The sequence below is a fragment of the Staurois parvus genome, unplaced genomic scaffold (assembly GCF_062004578.1).
Source record: "Staurois parvus isolate SC_StPar_1 unplaced genomic scaffold, SC_StPar_1.0 ptg000154l, whole genome shotgun sequence".
NCBI classification, from domain to species: Eukaryota; Metazoa; Chordata; class Amphibia; order Anura; family Ranidae; genus Staurois; species Staurois parvus.
In genome coordinates, this window is record NW_028317950.1 from 22616834 (window position 1) to 22637300 (window position 20467).

The 20467-nt window shown below is 45.8% G+C and overlaps 1 protein-coding gene across 1 annotated transcript in view; it reads left to right on the forward strand.

Annotated features, from left to right (window-relative positions):
- The first annotated feature begins 450 nt into the window (after positions 1-450).
- The window catches only part of PLXNA3 (plexin A3), a 239429-nt gene continuing 219412 nt past the window's right edge, over positions 451-20467 (forward strand). Inside the window, exon 1 of the mRNA XM_089675234.1 lies at positions 451-576. The gene's annotated coding sequence lies outside the window, so the exon portion shown is untranslated. The remainder of the gene's footprint in view (positions 577-20467) is intronic.

Consider the following 20467-nt stretch of genomic DNA (forward strand, 5'->3'; position numbering starts at 1 on the left):
TGGCACACATAGCTCTCTCCGTACACCGGTACCGTCAACGGCACACACAGCCCTCTCCGTACCCCGGTACCGTCCATGGCACACATAGCTCTCTGTCACACACAGGTATATCTGCCCATCTCTCACACACATCTCTCTCCCTCTCTCGGTCTCGCACACTCGGCATCGCGGAGTCGCATCTCCCTCTCTCAGCCCTGATAAGTGACGGGCCGGCTCACTCCTCAGAGGGGGGTTCAGCGCCCCCCTGTATGACCTCCCCACTTCACACAGCGTATCCCCCGCTCACACACCGAGTCTCCCCCACCCCCCGTATATATACACCGGACTATGATGTGTTCCAGGGAGGGAGCTGAGCAGGACAACCCCCCCGACAGCCCGTTACTCCGCACTCCCCCCCAGTCCCGCAGTGGTACATTCCGTGTAGAAAAGGGTCTCAGGGGCTCGGAAAGGCTCAGTGTGAGCAGGCGGTGCTGCTGGGAGCGGCTGTCTGTCTCGGTCTGTGTGTCTGTTCGGCAAGCCAGGGGTTGTCACTGACCCGTCCCACCCTCCCTGCCTGGATACAGCACACAATGAATGGTGAGTAGCCGGGAGTCCTCGGAGGGTGGGGGGCGGTATTGGGGGTTAATGGACTCACAGAGTAGCCCCAGTGTCCCTGGAGGAGGGGGAGGGGGGCACATGGCAGAGATGCGGGGTACATCATTCATTCACACTGATGGATTCTCATAGAGATCTCTGTACATACCATAGGGGTGTGTTCTGTCCATCCTGGGGGGTCCCCACCCCCTTACCTGTCACTGATCTGCTCCCTCCCCAGTGCAGAATGACGGGTCCCCCCATCACCTGTCACTGATCTGCCCCTCCCCCCAGTGCAGCATTGAGGGGTCCCCTCTCATCGCCTGTCACTGACCTGCCCCCCCCCAGTGCAGCATTGAGGGGTCCCCCCCATCGCCTGTCACTGACCTGCCCCCCCCAGTGCAGCATTGAGGGGTCCCCCCATCACCTGTCACTGATCTGCCCCTCCCCCCAGTGCAGCATTGAGGGGTCCCCCCATCACCTGTCACTGACCTGCCCCCCCACCCAGTGCAGCATTGAGGGGTCCCCCATCACCTGTCACTGACCTGCCTCCCCACCCAGTGCAGCATTGAGGGGTCCCCCCATCACCTGTCACTGACCTCTCCCCTCCCAGTGCAGCATTGAGGGGTCCCCCATCACCTGTCACTGACCTCTCCCCCCCAGTGCAGCATTGAGGGGTCCCCCATCATTTGTCACTGTCCTGCCCCCCCAGTGTAGTATTGAGGGGGCCCCCCATCACCTGTCACTGACCTGCCCCCCCAGTGTAGTATTGAGGGGGCCCCACATCACCTGTAACTGACCTGCCCCCCAGTGTAGTATTGAGGGGGCCCCACATCACCTGTCACTGACCTGCCCCCCCAGTGTAGTATTGGGGGGTCCCCCCCATCACCTGTCACTGATCGCCCTCCCAGTGCAGTATTTAAGGATCACCCCCCCCCCATCACCTGTCGCTGATTTGCCCGCCCTACCCCCCCCAGTGCAGTATTAAGGTGTCCCCTTCCCCATCACCTCTGACACCCCTCTGATGGGACCGGGCAGTGTACTGTGTGCAGAATTTCTATTCTATATAGGATGGGGAAGCCTGGATCCTCTAATCTTCTGTCTGCTGGAGCACGCCTAACCCACAGAGCTGACAATCTAAACACAGTTGGCCTATTTTGTCATTAATTTAGAGTGAAGTGAAGACAAACGTTTAATCTGTTGTAGAACACGCTATGTTTATTTCCTGTCTGTGCCCTTGGTTTAGGAGCTAGCAATCTATTCTGCGCTGGCTGTGACCTGTGGATTGTGGTGGTAATTCTGGACGGGGAATGAATCGTGGGTGTCGGTCTATCTTTTCTAGCCATATCTGTTGGCCATACACGGGCAGGTATCGCCGCTGATGATGGTGATATTTGGCGTCGCACTAACAGTTGTGGAACCCCGATGATGTTTACCATAGTCCTAAATCTCACAATGGGCTTGTTAGGAGGCATACGTTTTTGATCGACCATATCAGCCGATCGTCGTTACTGCAAAAAATATAAATTCATCTGTGTGCAATTTAAAAAAAAAAAAGAGAGGCTGTGATCATTTTTTACGTTGGCAACAGATTGCCCTCATTTAGAAATGCTGATTTCTGATTGGTTGCCTGTATGTGCAAATATTTTTTTCAGATAAGCAGTCCAGTGTTGGTTTTACCCCCCCCCGACCTGCCTTCAGTCATCATAATGGTGGTCCTGGTCTCTGCTGCCATTATAGGAGCTCTTGGCTGGGTGTCTGACATCCCCACTAATGTGCTTTGTGAATTAAACGCATCTTGCAGCCTGTGGATGAATTTGCGCTGTTGTGACCACAGGAGCTGGCAGTCTGTTAGAATTCAGCCAAACAGGCTTTCCCCTGGGGCCCTGATTTATCGGCCTGCACCCCCCCCCCCCCTTCTTCCCCAGCCCCCCACCTTCTTTACATGGCTTCTGTGAAATGCACTGGATATTCCAGCTTGTGGATGCAAGTTTAATAGCGAGATGCCACATTGCGTGTTTGTGGTGTGTGCAGCGGGTCCAGCGTTCCTGGAGGATGCAGCAGATTGAGGCTCTTGTTACAATGGAGTGAACAGATGTGGGGATGAGAGTATCCTTCGTCTATGGAAATTACAAAGCCGTTGCATTCTGAAAGGGATGGTGCCTGGCACATGCTGCGTGCCCAAGAGCTGGCAATCAGATTATTGTTGGGTTTTGGGCAGACTGGCTGTAACATTGTACAGCTTAGATGTATGAAACCTGTGGCTCTGTTGGGGAACTACAAGTTCCAGTGAGGCCTGCAGGTTGCATGGACAATTGGAATGCCTCAGTAGATGAAAGGGATGGGGTTCACCTAAGCTGGATAATGTATTTATTATGGATCTTTCTATTTCATTGGCAGTTTCTGCAGCACTTCACATACTATTCCATCAGTCCCTGCCCACCCCTCAAGGAGCTTACAATCAAAGGTTCCTATCTCACATATTAGGGCCAATTTAGACAGGAGCCAACTAACCTACCAGGATGTCTATAGAATGTGGGAGGAAACCAGAGTACCCAGCGTAAATCCAAGCTGAACCTGCAAACTCCATGCAGATTGCGTTGTGGTTGGGATTTGCAAGGGAAAATGTCACCAGCACACCGAGGATCACCAATATGGGTCCAAAAGTCACATGCCTGATGAAGGGGTCCTGTGAGACTCCGCAACGTTGCCTTGCTGTAACTATGTGATCGCTCATTAAAACTTTTGGACCCATATTGGTGATCCTCGGTGTGCTGGTGACATTCTCTCTTGCTGATTCTGTTCGGTTCCAGCCGACTGTCGCTGCAGCACCCACTTATACACACAGACATTTTTAACGCAGGAACATGTGCGTTTGGATTGTACACTTGCATCGTGGTTGGGATTTGAACTGATGACCTTAGTGCTGCAAGGCAGAAGTGCTAACTACTAAACTACTTTACTCTCCAATGATCTTCTGAAATAATGTTTTTTATTAGGATAGAAGATGACACACGAAAACAATATATAGGGACCAATGTTATTAAGCAGTAAGTGTGTACATCAAGTGATTGTTTAATTTTTTTTTTTTTGCAATTGAATTGTACATCAGTTTATTATTATTATTATTATACAGGATTTATATAGCGCCAACAGTTTGCTCAGCACTTTACAATATAACGGGAGACAATACAGCAACAATACAGTTCAATACAAGAGGGTTAGGAGGGCCCTGCTCCTTGGAGCTTACAATCTAAGAGGGAGTGGCTGGTGGTACAAAAGGTAGTAACTGTGGGAGATGAACTGATGGGAGAGATAGAAGATTCTGTTATTAGCTGATAGGCTTCCCTGAAGAGAGAGGTTTTCAGAGATCGCCTAAAAGTGGCCAGAGGAGGCGATAGTCAGATTGGGGTAGAGAGTTCCAGAGGATGGGGAAGGCTCTGGAGAAGTCCTGGAGATAAGCATGGGAGGAGGAGACAATTTAGCTAGAGAGCAGGAGGTCATGGGAGTCATGGAGAGGACGGTTTGGGTGATATTTGATTGGTGATGTAATTTGGGGCAAAGTTATAAATGGCTTTATATGTTATTGTTAACTTTTTTGAATTTTATTCGCTGGGCAATGGGAAGCCAGTGGAGGGATTGGCAGAGAGGGGTGGCAGATACAGAACGGTTAGGTGGATGAGTCTGGCAGCAGCATTCATGATAGACTGAAGAGGGGATAGCCTGCGATTCAGTAGACCAATGAGGAGGGAGTTACAATAGTCAAGGCGAGATATTACAAGGGAGTGAATAAGTTGCTTCGTGGTTTCCGAGGTTAGGAACGGTCGTATCTTGGAGATGTTGCAGAGGTGAAGTCTACATGATTTGGACAGCGATTGGATTTGGGGCTAAATGTTGGTAGATAGTTTGACTGATCTTTTCTTTTGGAGCTGGGAAGGTTTATTGAGGGGATTAGCTGCTTTTGGAGGAAGATTGAGGCCTAATTATACATATAATGTTTCATTTAACTTGCCCCTCCCCAAAGCCGCACATCTACAAGGGGCGTGTATACTTGCGGGGTGGGGAATGCCTCTACCTCCTATGATTGGTAGAATGGTACAGGCAGGTTTGGACTCATGTCTGAACATGCCTGAGCTTATCTCTGGTCCCTACCATAGTCCTACTTGCCCACACATACACAGAAGGTATACAAGTTCCATTTACATGGGGTGACAATCAGACCCAAGACCTCAGTGCTGCAAGGACAAAGCACATAGCTTTCATACTGTCCATGGGTGGTATCAAAATTGGGCAATTCTGAGTAATTGTGGAACTGCTGTGAGCTGGCCAATCAGTCAGTTTTAAGGCTACCCTGCACACTGATCCTTGGCAAAACCGCGTTTGCTGTGCTTTTTTTAACAGGACATGTGACTCAGAAATCGCACCAAAAACGCAATGTGGGTGCATTTTGATGCATTTTTGGCTTTTTTTTTTTATTGATTTCAATGGGGAGGTGCATTTTTGGAGCAAAAAGTAAACACATTTAAATCCGTATTTGGGGTGCTCACCCTTTGCCTATAAGGCTGCTTTTCACACTGATCCATAGCAAAAATACCTAGATTGTGTTTTGCAGTGTGGTTTTTACAGGATATGTGACTCAAAAAATGTACCAGGATACATTTTTGATGCGTTTTTGCCATGTTTTCCATTGACTTCAATGGGGAGGTGCATTTATTGTGCCTTTTTGTTTTTTTTTTTTTTTTTTGTTTTTTTTTTACAGCACCAAACCTGTACCGTACCTACAACGGATCAGTGTGAAGAGTTCCATAGGAGTACATGGTCATGCATTTTTCTTCTGCTTTTCTTAAATGCAAAAACGGAAGAAAAACAGATCAGTGTGACAGCAGCTTTAAGTTCACCTTTCTTAACATATTACTTTTTACACCTGTATTTAGGGTGTAACATGTTGAGAATCCACCACCTCACCCCCTAATCTGCTTGTGACAGCGGACGGGGGGATCTTCTCCCTGTACCCACTGTCACAGGGGGATCTTCTCCCTGTACCCGCTGTCACGGGGGGGATCTTCTCTCTGTACCCGCTGTCACGGGGGGGATCTTTTCTCTGTACCCGCTGTCACGGGGGGGGATCTTCTCTCTGTACCCGCTGTCACGGGGGGTTCTTCTCCCTGTACCCGCTGTCACGGGGGGAATCTTCTCCCTGTACCCGCTGTCACGGGGGGATCTTCTCCCTGTACCCGCTGTCACGGGGGGATCTTCTCCCTGTACCCGCTGTCACGGGGGGATCTTCTCCCTGTACCCGCTGTCACGGGGGGGATCTTCACTCTGTACCCGCTGTCACGGGGGGGATCTTCACTCTGTACCCGCTGTCACGGGGGGGGATCTTCTCCCTGTACCCACTGTCACGGGGGGGATCTTCTCCCTGTACCCACTGTCACGGGGGGGATCTTCTCCCTGTACCCGCTGTCACGGGGGGGATCTTCTCCCTGTACCCGCTGTCACGGGGGGGATCTTCTCCCTGTACCCGCTGTCACGGGGGGGATCTTCTCCCTGTACCCGCTGTCACGGGGGGGATCTTCTCCCTGTACCCGCTGTCACGGGGGGGGGGATCTTCTCCCTGTACCCGCTGTCACGGGAGGGGATCTTCTCTCTGTACCCGCTGTCACGGGAGGGGATCTTCTCCCTGTACCCGCTGTCACGGGAGGGGATCTTCTCCCTGTACCCGCTGTCACGGGGGGATCTTCTCCCTGTACCCGCTGTCACGGGGGGATCTTCTCCCTGTACCCGCTGTCACGGGGGGATCTTCTCCCTGTACCCGCTGTCACGGGGGGATCTTCTCCCTGTACCCGCTGTCACGGGGGGATCTTCTCCCTGTACCCGCTGTCACGGGGGGATCTTCTCCCTGTACCCGCTGTCACGGGGGGATCTTCTCCTGTACCCGCTGTCACGGGGGGATCTTCACTCTGTACCCGCTGTCACGGGGGGGATCTTCACTCTGTACCCGCTGTCACGGGGGGGGGATCTTCTCTCTGTACCCGCTGTCACGGGGGGGGGGATCTTCTCTCTGTACCCGCTGTCACGGGGGGGGGGATCTTCTCTCTGTACCCGCTGTCACGGGGGGGGGGGGATCTTCTCTCTGTACCCGCTGTCACGGGGGGGGGGGGATCTTCTCTCTGTACCCGCTGTCACGGGGGGGGGGGGGATCTTCTCTCTGTACCCGCTGTCACGGGGGGGGATCTTCTCTCTGTACCCGCTGTCACGGGGGGGGATCTTCTCTCTGTACCCGCTGTCACGGGGGGGGATCTTCTCTCTGTACCCGCTGTCACGGGGGGGGATCTTCTCTCTGTACCCGCTGTCACGGGGGGGGAATCTTCTCCCTGTACCCGCTGTCACGGGGGGGGGAATCTTCTCCCTGTACCCGCTGTCACTGGGGGGGGGGGATCTTCTCCCTGTACCCGCTGTCACTGGGGGGGGGGGATCTTCTCCCTGTACCCGCTGTCACGGGGGGGGGGGAATCTTCTCCCTGTACCCGCTGTCACGGGGGGGGAATCTTCTGCCTGTACCCGCTGTCACGGGGGGGGAATCTTCTCCTTGTACCCGCTGTCACGGGGGGGAATCTTCTCCCTGTACCCGCTGTCACAGTTTGAAAACAGCGCAGCTGTGCAGGACTCTGCCTATGTCCGCATTATTCATTCACAGAATTCTGTGAATTAATGCCTGCAAGTACCATCAGCCATTGCGGCTGATGGCTTGCAGTTCTCAATGAACTGCAAGGACGCAATTGAGCACTCTTGTAGTCCATTGAGCTTCCTGGACTTCAGTAACTGCCTCCTGTACAGGAAGTATGGGACGACAGTGTACTGACAGTCTGCAGGAGCCTGACATTGCAGCCACGATCTGCTGATCATGGATGCAATGTTTTACAGGCTCTCAAGAAAAAAAAATAAATGCACATTTTTTTTCCTCCAAAAATGTGCAATTATTATTCTTATTTATTTTTTTTTTTTTAAGGTGATCTTATCCTTCAAATACCTACCCCTGTCCTTCTGTACTCCCCTGAGATAAGAGACAGCGTGAGCCAGTGCCCTTCATCTACACCTCTACCCTTATAATAGAACCGTGAACATTCCACTGAACCTTTGTATTTTATACCTGCCAGGATATGGGAGTTCTCAAGGCTCGTCACATTGTGCGCTGATATCCGTCCGTTCTCCTACAGGAGAAAATAAACCAGTGAAACCTACAATGGTCATGAAAGACATTTTCATTTCCCCCCCCCCCCCCATCTTAGTAATTTTACATGTATTGGCAAAACCAATCCTAGCCAAGTCATAATATGGTCAAGCCATTTTTTTGCTCCCATGCTTCGAATTTTTCACCAATCTTTCACCAAAACGAGAAAATGAATCATTTCTTGATCTTCAGAAATAGCTGCCAATATTTTCAGTGCAAAATAAAAGGACTTTACTGGTTTCTATGGACAGTGTGCAGTGGCTACTGTTCTTTTTAGGAACCTGGTCCTTGGTGGTGTACTTCAAGCAGTGGCACACAGGAAATTTAGGCCTGTTTCACACCTATGTGTTTTTTGGTGCCTTTTGCCGAAACGCATTAGTCTATTTAACATAGTTTCCAATGGGACATGTTCACATTTATGCTTTTTTCAGCTGTTGTGTTTTTGGAAAGGGTCAGGGACTTTTTTTTTAAACGCAAAACGGTGCATTTTTGGTTCAATAGACTTCAATGCAGGCGCGGCAGAAAAAGCATGTGGTGCATTTTTTACATGTTTTTGGTGTGTTTTTTACGTTTTTTAATCTGCCCAATAAAGTGGCAAAAAAGCATTAAACACAACACAAGCTCATCACAAGTGCGTGTGCAAAAACGCAAAACACACCGCAACAAGCACCGTAGAAATGGAGCAAAAGCAAACAGCTTAGACGTGAACCAGGCCTGACTATGGCATTGCAGCAGAAGTAGACACATTACTGTACAATTCAGGGGACCAGTCATTCCAGTGAAGGATCCAGTGGGCTTTTTTTCTTTACAATGTTGCATACTGCTAAAAACATGGCAAAATGTGTTATGTGGATGTAGATGTTTTAGATGTATTGTATGTCAGTCATGTTTGCGCAGTAGTTTCTTAAAGAGTCCCTGTCACCTACATATTGGGAAGAGACTGGTTCTGAGGGCAGAGCCAGCATTGAAGCCAGTCAGTTCACCAGGAGTGAAGTTGTTGGTAACATTGGCTCATCCAAAAAGGGATAGAGTTGCAGACCAAACTTCTTTTTTTTTTTTTTTTTTTTTTAATAGACCTCTTCCCAGAAAATGACCACCAGCTCAGATTTTTTATGGATACATCACCATAACATAGCTGAGCTAGAAACGAGGATGGTGTGTCATTTTTGGCTGTGCTTCTTTTATAAGTAGCCAAGGGTTTACAAATACCTATGGAATTCAGGAGCTGGTAGGTCCAATCCAGGAGCCAGCAGAAGATTTTTTTTTTTTTTTTTTTTAAAGGAATCAGCTCCATTAACAACCAAAGAAAACCTTAACAGTTGGGTGCCAATTGTAGTTTTTAGGCCTCATGCACACAGGACTTTTTTTTTTTTTTTTTTTATCTTTTCTAGAAGCCTTCCTTCTGGCAGCCTTCTGCCTGATGCTGATAAATGTGTAACACGCCACGTCAGGCGTTTGGGCATTATTCATTTCATTGGCTAGAATGAAAAATTTATTCTGGCCATTCAAATAAATGAACGCTCAAGCTGTAAACCCACCTTGCGTTTACATGTGTCAAGCGTTTTTTTCTGCCAAAACTATGCTACTCCTGGACGTACTGGTAGTTTTGTTTTTTTTTTCCCTGGTTACTAAACTCTTCTGCTACTAAACACTGCTAAGGCTCCATACACACTAGCGGTTTTTTTTCAAGCTCATAGAAGCTGTTATTAGCTTTTTGTTTTCTTCTGCTCCTAGAAGCTAAATATTGTAGTGTTATATGTGTTCATGCACACTACTTTAGGTTATTAGCGTTTCTTTGAGCTTCAGTGTCCAGGAACAGAAAAAAAAAATTGTTTTTGGAGTGTTTTTCCAGCAGAAAGAAAATGCTAAACGCTACTAAAATGGTCCCAACAGCCTTTTTTATCTACACGCTTCTAAAAATTTTTTTTAGCTTAAAAAATAAAAACACGCTAGTGTGCATGGAGCCTAAAAGTCTGGGTGTGCATGGACACATACGATAACACACTGTGTGTCAAAAATGCCACTTGTTAAGGTTGCCTCCATGTTAGCCTATGTCTGTATGTACACATAGGCATTTACAGGCAATTAGAGGCAGAAAAAAGAGACAGAGCCAGTGTGTTCAGGAGAGGAGTGTTATACTGCAAGTGCTTGAGTGTTCATTCATTTGAATGGCCAGAGTAAATGCCTAAGCACGTTTGCAAAAATGCGGCTTTCCTTCTGCCAGGAGAAAGGTGTTTAGAGGTGCTGGGGGGCAAACGCCTTATGTACATGGGGACTTAAAGTGGAGTTCCGCCTGAAAAAAATAAAAGTCAGCAGCTACAAAAACTGCAGCTGCTGACTTTTAAAATACAGCCACTTACCTGTCCCTTGGTCCAGCAGTGTCCTCACCACCGCTGGTTTCACCGGCCATCTTCTCTCCCTGGCGCCGGCATCTTTAGTGTGGGCACCCGGCTGTGACAGCTTGCGGCTTCACAGCCAGGTGCCCACTGCACATGCGCAGGATGTGCTGCACTTTGTGAATGGCCCCGTAGTCTTCTGGGATCTGTCACGTGTCCTAGAAGACTATGGGGAGGGAGGGTGGGAGGACAACTTCCGCTTCCGATTGCATAGGCGATTGTAGTGGGAGTGGGTACCCCCCCCCGCTCCCCAAAGGTGCCAATCCTTAATGGGGAGCAGGGGACAAAGACTTAAAGTGGAACTTCCCCTTTTGGGTGGAGCTCCGCTTTAAGGAGCGTTGGCTACCTGGCTCGTGGGATTTGCAAGCTCTGTAGGTGTTTTTCCAAATGATATTGCAGTGAGTAATTATATGTAATGTCTAGCAATGTACGGGCAGGTTGGCATCACATTGTATATAGAGATGTGTGTCCTGTCATGTGTTCCCTACTGTTTGGCAGACTTCCACCAAGTATATTTTCAGTTATACATCAAGTGTGAATGTAATATAAACATTGTAATTGGCTGACTCTCAGACGCTGATTAAAAATAGGGTTTTCTTCCTAAAGGAATTCTATGGTCATAGCGTACACTTTCATTCAGTAACAATACAAAACAATAGTTCTTCTTGACCATCCATTGTAAGCTTACATTAAATATCCCCTTTCATATTGTGAGTGATGTCTGTCTGCCGGTCATCTCTTTCCACAACTTCCTGTATTCCCTGCATGCAGTGGAGCTTCTCTCTGCTGTGTACTTTCTATTCCTAAGGACTACATATCCCATGGTGCTTTGCTGCCTACCTGTACTGACTCCGCCTCCTGAAACTCCTCCTCTGTAGATCATAAGGCAGGCTCTGTGTAATGTGTGACACAGCAGTGCCTTCTCGCGGTGCATAGTGAATAGGTGTCACAGAATTCAAGGAACTACATCTTCAAGATTGTTCCTATCAGTAGGAGTAGAAATAATTGAAATTTAATGGGAAAATCAGTATGTGATTTTACCATAGATTCGCTTAAAGTGTTACTAAACCCACAACAGTAAGATTAGTCTGTATATGCAGTAAAGCACGCTTGTTATACTTGCTGTGGAACCTAAGGGGGATTAATCCTCTGCATTGTGTAAAAAGGCTGTTTGATCCTGTTTTCTCTGGACCCCCCCCCCTTCTTCTACTGTCCCCAATCCATCTGCTGATACTACAGAGCTCTAGGAGTCACTATGCACATGCTCGGTTTGGTGTGTATTGCTAGAGAAATTTTTTTGTTTTCTTGGGAGAGTGCATGTGATCAGCACAGGGCCAATCAGCACTGTCCAGACAGAGGATAGGGGGTTATGCGGCCTCATAGGACAGTCAGAGCAGAATGAAAACTCCTACAAGCTTTAACAAGTGCTTTGCTGGACACTGATAGAAACTGCTCTAATAGCTGATGAGAAAAGGTGTTTAACAGTTTATATTTACTAAAATGATTGCATTTCCATGTTGTGTGTACTGTGGGAGACCAGATATAGTGAATGCAGGATCCGGGGTTTAGTAACACTTTACATTTTTTTTTTTTCACTGGACATTGACTGCAGGGACACCATAGGCTCCTTTCTTTATTCTACCTTTATAAATAGGCTGTGCTGTTGGTGTAACTTATATATTCATATATTGTGGATCAGGTTTAGCTGTGTGGACTGGCTAGCGTGGCTTGGGCAAATGAATGTGAATCAGCTTATGCTACCTAGATGAGGGCAAATGTACTAAATACAGAACTGTTATCCAAAAGGGTCATATCAGTGGACATTAGATATTAGGCTAGGTTCACACCTCTGTGTGTTGCGATTGATGCGTTTTTCTGCCTGTTTTTGAACATGCATATTTGACGCTTTTTTGCGGCCGTCTACGGCCGGCATTTAATTACTTCTGTCCCTGCAGAGAGCTCCACTATTATATTTAACATGAAAAGTATAGCGGTTGCAACATTGTATCTATTGGTATCCATTTCGGATACAGATGTTTTTCTTCGGATACAAATAGATACACTGTTGCAACCGCAATACTTTTTCATGTAAAAAATAATAGCGGACTGGAATTCTGCTTCTTCTTCTTTCTTCTTCTTCTTTCTTCTTCCTCTTTCCTCTTTCTTCTTCCTCTTTCTTCTTCCTCTTTCTTCTTCCTCTTTCTTCTTCCTCTTTCTTCTTCCTCTTTCTTCTTCCTCTTTCTTCTTCCTCTTTCTTCTTCCTCTTTCTTCTTCCTCTTTCTTCTTCCTCTTTCTTCTTCCTCTTTCTTCTTCCTCTTTCTTCTTCCTTCTTCCTCTTTCTTCTTCCTCTTTCTTCTTCCTCTTTCTTCTTCCTCTTTCTTCTTCCTCTTTCTTCTTCCTTCTTTCTTCTTTCTTCTTCCTTCTTTCTTCTTTCTTCTTTCTTCTTTTTCTTCTTTCTTTCTTCTTCTTTCTTCTTTCTTTCTTCGTTTTCTTCTTTCTTCGTTTTCTTCGTTTTCTTCTTCTTCTTCCCCCATCACTGCCGCAAAAATCGGCCCATTTTTTTATTTCCAATTTACCGATGAAAAAAAAGTGCCAAAATCCAGAAAAATGGCCGACCAATTAACCCATTAACGATGCAAAAATCGGCCAACTTTTTTTTCGACCCATCTATGGCCTGCATAAGGCTGGCCATACACTATACAATTTTCTTAGTTTTCTGACCAATTTCTGCCTAATTTCCTTTAGATTTACCTTAGATTAGATTTACCTTCCACTATGTAGTGCAAGAGCCTGCCTAATTAGATGCAATTGAAAATGTTGTTTAGGTTTGATCTCATATTTTATGGTTTTTGGTAAATCTAAAGCAAAAATCTCAGGAAAATTTGTATAATGTATGGCCAGCCTTAGTGTTTTGTGAATGTGTGCAAAATCGCCCGACGTTTGTGTGCATTTTTGCACCACACTAACAGGGCAGCCCAGTGATTTCCATGCGCTGCCCCACACATGGCAAAGTAGCTCATGCGCCTTTTTTGAGCTTTGCATGCTTTTTAACCGCACGTTTTGCCAAATTCAATTCACATCTTTTTTTTGCTGCGTTTGGGGTGCCATTAACAATGAATGGCAATGTAAGCGCGACAAGCAGTTTTTATAAACACTTGCAATTTTGTGTGCTTTCCCGAAATGCTAAAGTGTGAATGCAGCCATAAGCGGGGGTAAAGTAGTATGGCAGCTGCCATTGTCGACTGCACGAAAATTCGGCCGATATTCCTGCCCGTTGGCCGTTTTTCACGGTTCTTCACATTTTTGTGGAAAATCCACGAAAAACTGACGTTTTTCATAGACATTGGTGGCAGCATCAGCAACAGGGCCGACCGATTTTTCATTTATCGGCCTCTATGGCCTGCATAATACTTTGACTATGTGACCCGGATCAACCATGAAGATAAGGAATTTGTCATTTTTGATTTGTATACTCATTCCAGGTCTGTGGCTCCGACAGTACTAATGTCAGCAGACAAAACCCAAAGGACAGCATAGCAGCCAAGCAAAGAGTATTTTCAATGAGATGCAATGGGACAGCCTTTCTATTTCTTTCAGGAAAGATTTACTTGAGAAACTATTCAGTCAAATGTATGCATTGACCACTTATTATAGTGCCCCTTTATTTGTATTGAGTCAGCACTGCAGCTCTAAATGGGACTTTTACACCAGGACTGAAGGACGAACCTATATTTGAACTGCAGAGCTCTTTTTGGTGTGGTCTTTGTTCATCACCATGTAATGAGTACCCCATACAGTCTCTGTATATTGGATAAAGATGTGTTTTGTTACTGTCTCAGTGCAAATATGCCACAGGGCACAATGTGTCATACAGACACCACAAGTGTAACTTTTTGTTGATCTATGCAATATAGATAGTTTTTAACCATGTACTAAGTTTTTTTTTTTTTTTTTTTTTTTTTATTTTTCTTCTGTATTTTTATAACAACATCATTTCATGGTTCATTAAAAAGCATAGAGCGCCTTTTACATCAGTTTCCTTGAAGGATCTCACAATCTAAGGCCTCTAGCATATCCATAAATACTCTTTTCCACTTGGCGGGGCAAAAAAAAATATGTCTAAAATATTGAACTCCAGTCTGTTGACTTTGCCTAGGCTGAAGTGATGTCACCATTGTGCTGTAGGCAGCTGCAGGAAGCGTTCCATAGTCTCCTCTGCCCCACTCATCAGACAGCAACACTGGAAAGCTGGCCATGCATGCGTTGTGTTTTTTTTTTTCTTCAGCTGGTAGGCTGAGAGAAAATGAGCTAACAGAGTCCTCCATCCACACAAACACCAGGGAACTGTATTCTGAAAGAGGCACCCACCAGTGTAAGAATACGCTGATCAGCAGCCACAGCTGCTGATTGATGGCAATTTTTCCAACATGTCCCTTTTGACAGAAACTGATTAAATAATTGACTTCTACAACGCAGGGAAAGGCATACACTGCTGGTCCCTGCTGGAACAACAGAATTTAGATCTGTGTATGTCCAGCTTGAACCCAACTCCAGTCAAAAATGTTTTCTCCCATGCAGCGGGTCTGTGTCCATATTATACGGATTAACTGCTCGTATTTTTTTTCTAGGGGAAAGTAGAGCAGAGATATACTTCCCTAATCCTCCGATCCTCCCAGAGCAAGACTGGTCTGGCACTCCTGCAGTCCATCGGTCTTAAATAGTGGACTGTTCCTGATGTCATCATGCCCAGGGCAGGCTGCATAGACCAGGAACAGTCCACAGCTGGACCATGGGAAAACGTAGTTTTTGGGAGAATTGAAGGATCGGGTGAGTGGGTGAGCATATGCTTTCTGCTCACACCTAGAAAAATACAAGCAGTTGACGTTCAGTAGGCGCACAGCCTGACTGCATGGGAAAAACATTTTTTTGCCTGGAGTTGTGCTTTAACTTGCGGCAAGTAAGGCTCCATGTCCATGGGACACTTCTGAATGATGGAAACTAACTGCTGGAAACGTAGGTTAAAAAATGCCTGTTTAGCCGCACTTGCATACCGCGTTTATGAGCGTTTGCGTTTAGAAATGGTTTTTTTTAATACAACCTCAGGAGACCTTCCAAAATGCCCAGAATGCACTGAAAAACAGTAAACAATTAACTATTTCAGACATTTTGAGAGAAATAGAGAGAGCAGAAGCAGAGAGAGCAGTATGTGTTGAGATTACCTGTCTTTTTTTTTTTTTTTTTTTTTTTTTTTTTTTGTGGTGTTTGGATGTGTTCCAGCTCATTTCTGTGCAGAAATTATTGCAGCAGTGTCTAACATATTTTCTTTCATGCAAAACCTTAAAGTATGATGTACCAGGTCCATTTAAGTACCGGAAAAACGCTTTGCATGCATTTTCATCATGAAAAAAGGCTCTGAACAGCATCTGGAAATGGAAGAGTTAAAACATTTTTTCAAATGCTTATAAACGCGGTTAACCAAGTTTACTCGTGTTTACAAGCATTTGGTGTTTGAAACGCTGATAAAATCTACTCCTGAATGCAAGTTTGGTGCGTTAAAAAAAACTACTGTGAACTCAACTGCCTGTAAATGACTATGTGTACATGAACACATCGGAAACCATAAGGGTGAGTTCAGGGGCTGCTGAAAAAAACGCAGAAAAGCTCCTAAACATGAGTTTATCAGCTGCAGTGTACATGCAGCCTAACAAGTTGAGAAGCTGCGAACATTTGTGAACACTGCAAAAAACTGTGCAGGCACCAGGACTGACATTGTCTGTGGCATCTATGAGCATCCGTCCGGCAACTAGATGCTCACCTCAGTTGGGGTTATCCTTCTGGAGAGAAAAGCAACTAAGGAGACTATCGGGAGAGGACTGTGATCTCTTTGTCTAGGTTCACACTATGAACAGCATATGAATCGCACAGGAATTCATTTTGAATGGGCTCAAATCACACGGCATTGCACCAGGGAAGTCCAGGCACCTTTTTTGGTGCCGCAACGCAACTGCATCATATGGTCGTTTTGTACCATGTGATTCAGCACTGGCAAACCGCACTGCAATTACGATGCATTTGCGGTGTCAGCTTTTATGTTGACACTCACATTGGATCACAAACACGTGCGATTGCAGTGCGGTGCGGGAAGCACGCAGAGATCACAGTGTTTCCCACACCACATATGTGCGAACCAGGCCTAAAGAGACAGTATATACGTCTAAGGCCTCATTTACATGGCCAACAAAGAGGTATTAAGAACTGCCACTAGAGCTGTGGTTTTACTGTCTCGCTACCCACCCACTGAAAAGATAACACATAGCCAGAGGGGGTCTTACACATGGCACGGCAAGGTTAATTTGGTTTGTTGAGTTTTGCAGGCCATAGATGGGTCGTTTATCGGCCGAATTTTCGTCCGAACGAAAAATCAGGCCGATATTCACACCGTTAGTGGGGCAATGCCGTCGGCCATTTTTTGCGGATCTTCTCATTTCTTTTTATCGGTCATGCTGGAAAATCCACAAAAAGTGGCCGTTTTTTGTAAGCATTGGTGGCAGCATCCATGGCAGCAACGACTGAGTTTCCGTTTATCGGCCGATAAATGGCCCGTCTATGGCCAGCCTTTGACAGGCAGCATTGCCTGTCACTCTGACCCATTGAAGTCAATGGGACCATGCCACAACCACGAGCTAAACTCTTGGCTCGCTGTTTCAGTGTGATATATCAATGCAAAATCCAGGTTTGGGTTGAAAAACAGGTATTTAGGAGGTGTCAGGATTGCCTCCTGAACACCTGGAAATTGCTGCACCACCGCAATGCAGAGACTACCGATTGTTTAAACAAGACCTAAGGGTTACATTTACTCATAGCATGCATGCACTTAACAGGAAAAAAATCTATTTGATGCTAGGTCCACGTCATCTGTCAACAAGCATGTGCATGTTTGACATTTAGGTCTCATTCACACCTATAGAGGTCTGCCATTGTTTTTTTAAAATGCCAGTGCTCCTATATCTGCTGCATTGAGATGAAATGGACAAAATTAGTTTGTTTTTTCATACTCCAACATCTTATAATAGTATCGCATGACAGTGAACCTGCCCAAAGCAATAAAACGCATAAAACCTTGATGAATCATCCAATGTGAGAATTTATGCCAGATTTTACCTTTTAATTAGAAAAGAGACAGCATGACCTGTTCACACCATTTGAGAAAAGGTGGTAAGCTCTTTAGGTACCCTTTAGACATGAGATGAGTTGTCTTTCACCATTATAGGAGGATTGTGTGACTGTATTATGTCTGATGGAGGACACTGAAATGTCCAGCCAAGTAGAGTGACCATAGACCAGCTGTCTGATCTTGGTGCTTGAAAGCAGTCAATTGTGGCTGCACATCTTACTACTTGCGTAGGCCTGTAGGTGGCCTTCGTTAAAGTGGAACTTCACCCTCTCAATCAATATTGACTATTTTTACATCCTTAATCTTTTTTACATTTCTTCAGTTACTTCCTGGTTTCTGGCCTAGGCAAATGTCATACATCCCAATAGTCTTGAGGAGGGGAGGAGAGACTTTCTCAGATAAGCCCACTTTCCTGCCTGTATGCTTGAACTAAGGGCAGATGGATCCAGGAAATAAATGCTACATGAATCCTCTGCCCTTACTGAAGGTGACCATGGCCAGAAATGCTAGGGGAACATTTTTTGAAAGTGATTTCTCTGCAAAATAAAACATGGAGACATGGATGGTTTGTGGTGCTGAGATGTAGTTCTGATTTATTAACTAGAATATAGTCATAGTTACATAGTTAGTCTGGCTGAAAAAAGACAAAAGTCCATCCAATTCAACCATTAAAAAAAAAGTTATAATCCTATACCCACAGTTGATCCAGAGGAAGGCAAAAAACCCAGCAAAGCATGATCCAATTTGCTCCTGCTGGGAAAAAAAAATTCCTTCCTAATCCCCCGAGAGGAAATTGGATATTCCCTGGATCAACTTTACCTATAAATGTTAGTATTCAGTTATATTCTGTGTATCCAAGAAAGAATCCAGGACTTTTTTGAAGCGATCCACTGAGCTGGCCAGAACCAACTCTTGAGGGAGTCTATTCCACATTTTCACAGCTCTCACTGTGAAGAAACCTTTCCGTGTTTGGATATTACATTTCTTTTCCTCCAGATGTAAAGAGTGCCCCCTTGTCCTCTGTGATGACCTCAGGGTGAATAACTCTACACCGAGTTCACTATATGAACCACTGATGTATTTATACATGGAGATCATATCCCCCCTTAATCTCCTTTTCTCAAGAAAGAATACATTCAGTTCCTCTAATCTTTCCTCTTAGTGAGCTCCTCCATGCCTCTTATCAGTTTGGTTGCCCTTCTTTGTACTTTCTCCAGTTCCCCAATGTTCTTGTTGTAAATTGGTGCCCGAAACTGAACTGCATATTCCAGATGAGGTATTACTAATGATTTGTACCGGGGTAATATGATATCTCTCTCTGGAGTCTATACCTCTTTTAATACAAGAGAGGATTTTGCTCGCTTTAGAAACCGCAGCTTGGCATTGCATGCCATTACTAAAGCAGAGTTCCACTCACCTTGTCAAAAAACAAAAGTCAGCAGCTACAAAAACTGTAGCTGCTGACTTTTAAAAAAAAACAGCCACTTACCTGTCCCTCGGTCCCGTGGTGTGTCCCCCACAGCCCGTTTCACCGGCCGTCCTGTATTCCAGGAGCTGGCATCTTCAGCTTGCGGCTTCACAACCGGGTACCCACTGCGCATGCACGAGTAGCGCTGCGCTTCATGAATGGTCCTGTAGTCTTCTGGGACGTGTCCTAAAAGACTACAGAGAAGGAGGACACCTTCCGATCGCCAAGTGATCGGACCGGAAATGGGAGCTGGTACCTGGCAAATTCCCGTCAATACCCGCCCCCCCCCCAGTTCTTTTGGGTGGAGCTCCGCTTTAAGCTTGTGATCTACCAGAACTCCCAGATCCTCCCAGAATGTTACAGCAACATGATTCTAGGACCTTTGTGGAGATTATGGCAAATTGGGTAAGGAATGGAGCTTTGTTTTTAAGGTTTCAAAGATCACGGCCTTCTTTGAAACAATAGAAAAGACTCTGATAGGCCTGTTAATAATTATCAAGGTGCTTTTACTGCACAATTCAAAGCATTTTCTCAGCCCTGTAAATAGACACTTGAGGTGGATTGATAATTCTTTTAGATGTCCATATGGCCAGGTTATTGTCCAACGCCATTGACTGGTCCCGATCTCCTACTGAGCACGCTGTGACCTACAGAAGTCACATGACCATCCCTCCTATTGTACAGCTCAAGTGTTTAAACAAACACAAGGCGAGTGTTATTTGTAGCGTACTCATTAGCCAGTTCATTAAGCGAAACGTGAGCACCTGGAAAGCAGTCGGTCCCCTAAGCCCCCGCCGCTGCCTTCTCCCCAGTCCTCCGGCCTCTCAGGGGAGACGTCCCGCTAGATCTTTTAATTGCAATTTCCATGACATTTGAACCTGGTGTATTTTTAGAGGCAACATGTGACCTCTTGGGACAAGGCAATTATATTTTTACTCATATGTATACATTTATAACAAGTAGCGTTTTGTTATTATTCTTGTTAAAGGGCCAGCAATCAGACATTACACTTGGAGAGGTACAGTTGTGGCCAAAATTATTCAACCCCCAATGCTGTAAAGGGGTTTAGGGACTATAGTGTACATTTGGAATTGTATTCAGAATCAAATCCTACAAGGACGTTGTAACTACCCAAATGCAACTAAAATGACATCAATTGTTTATGTAATACAGTAGTAAATGGTTCTTATGTGGTTTCTTCATTGCCACAATTATTCAACCCCTTAAAGACTACCACTCTGAAGAACAGAGGTTCATACAGGTGCTTTCCATCAGGTATTGAAAACACCTGTGGATGTCACCGAGCAGCAATCAAGCATAATAAGCACCAATTAGGCAGCTTTAAAATGACTGTGATACTCAGCTCCTTCTAGACATTTACTGGTGTGGTTACAAACATGGTGAAGGCAAGAGAATGGTCCAGGAAGACAAGAGAAGAGGTGATTTCTCTTCACAGGAAGGGCAATGGCTATAAGAAGATTGCAAAGATGTTAAACATACCAAGAGACACCTTAGGAAGCATCATTCGCAAATTCAAGGCAAAGGGCACTGTTGAAACGCTACCTGGTCGTGGCAGAAAGAAGATGCTGACTTCGACTGCTGTGCGCTACCTGAAGCGTAGAGTGG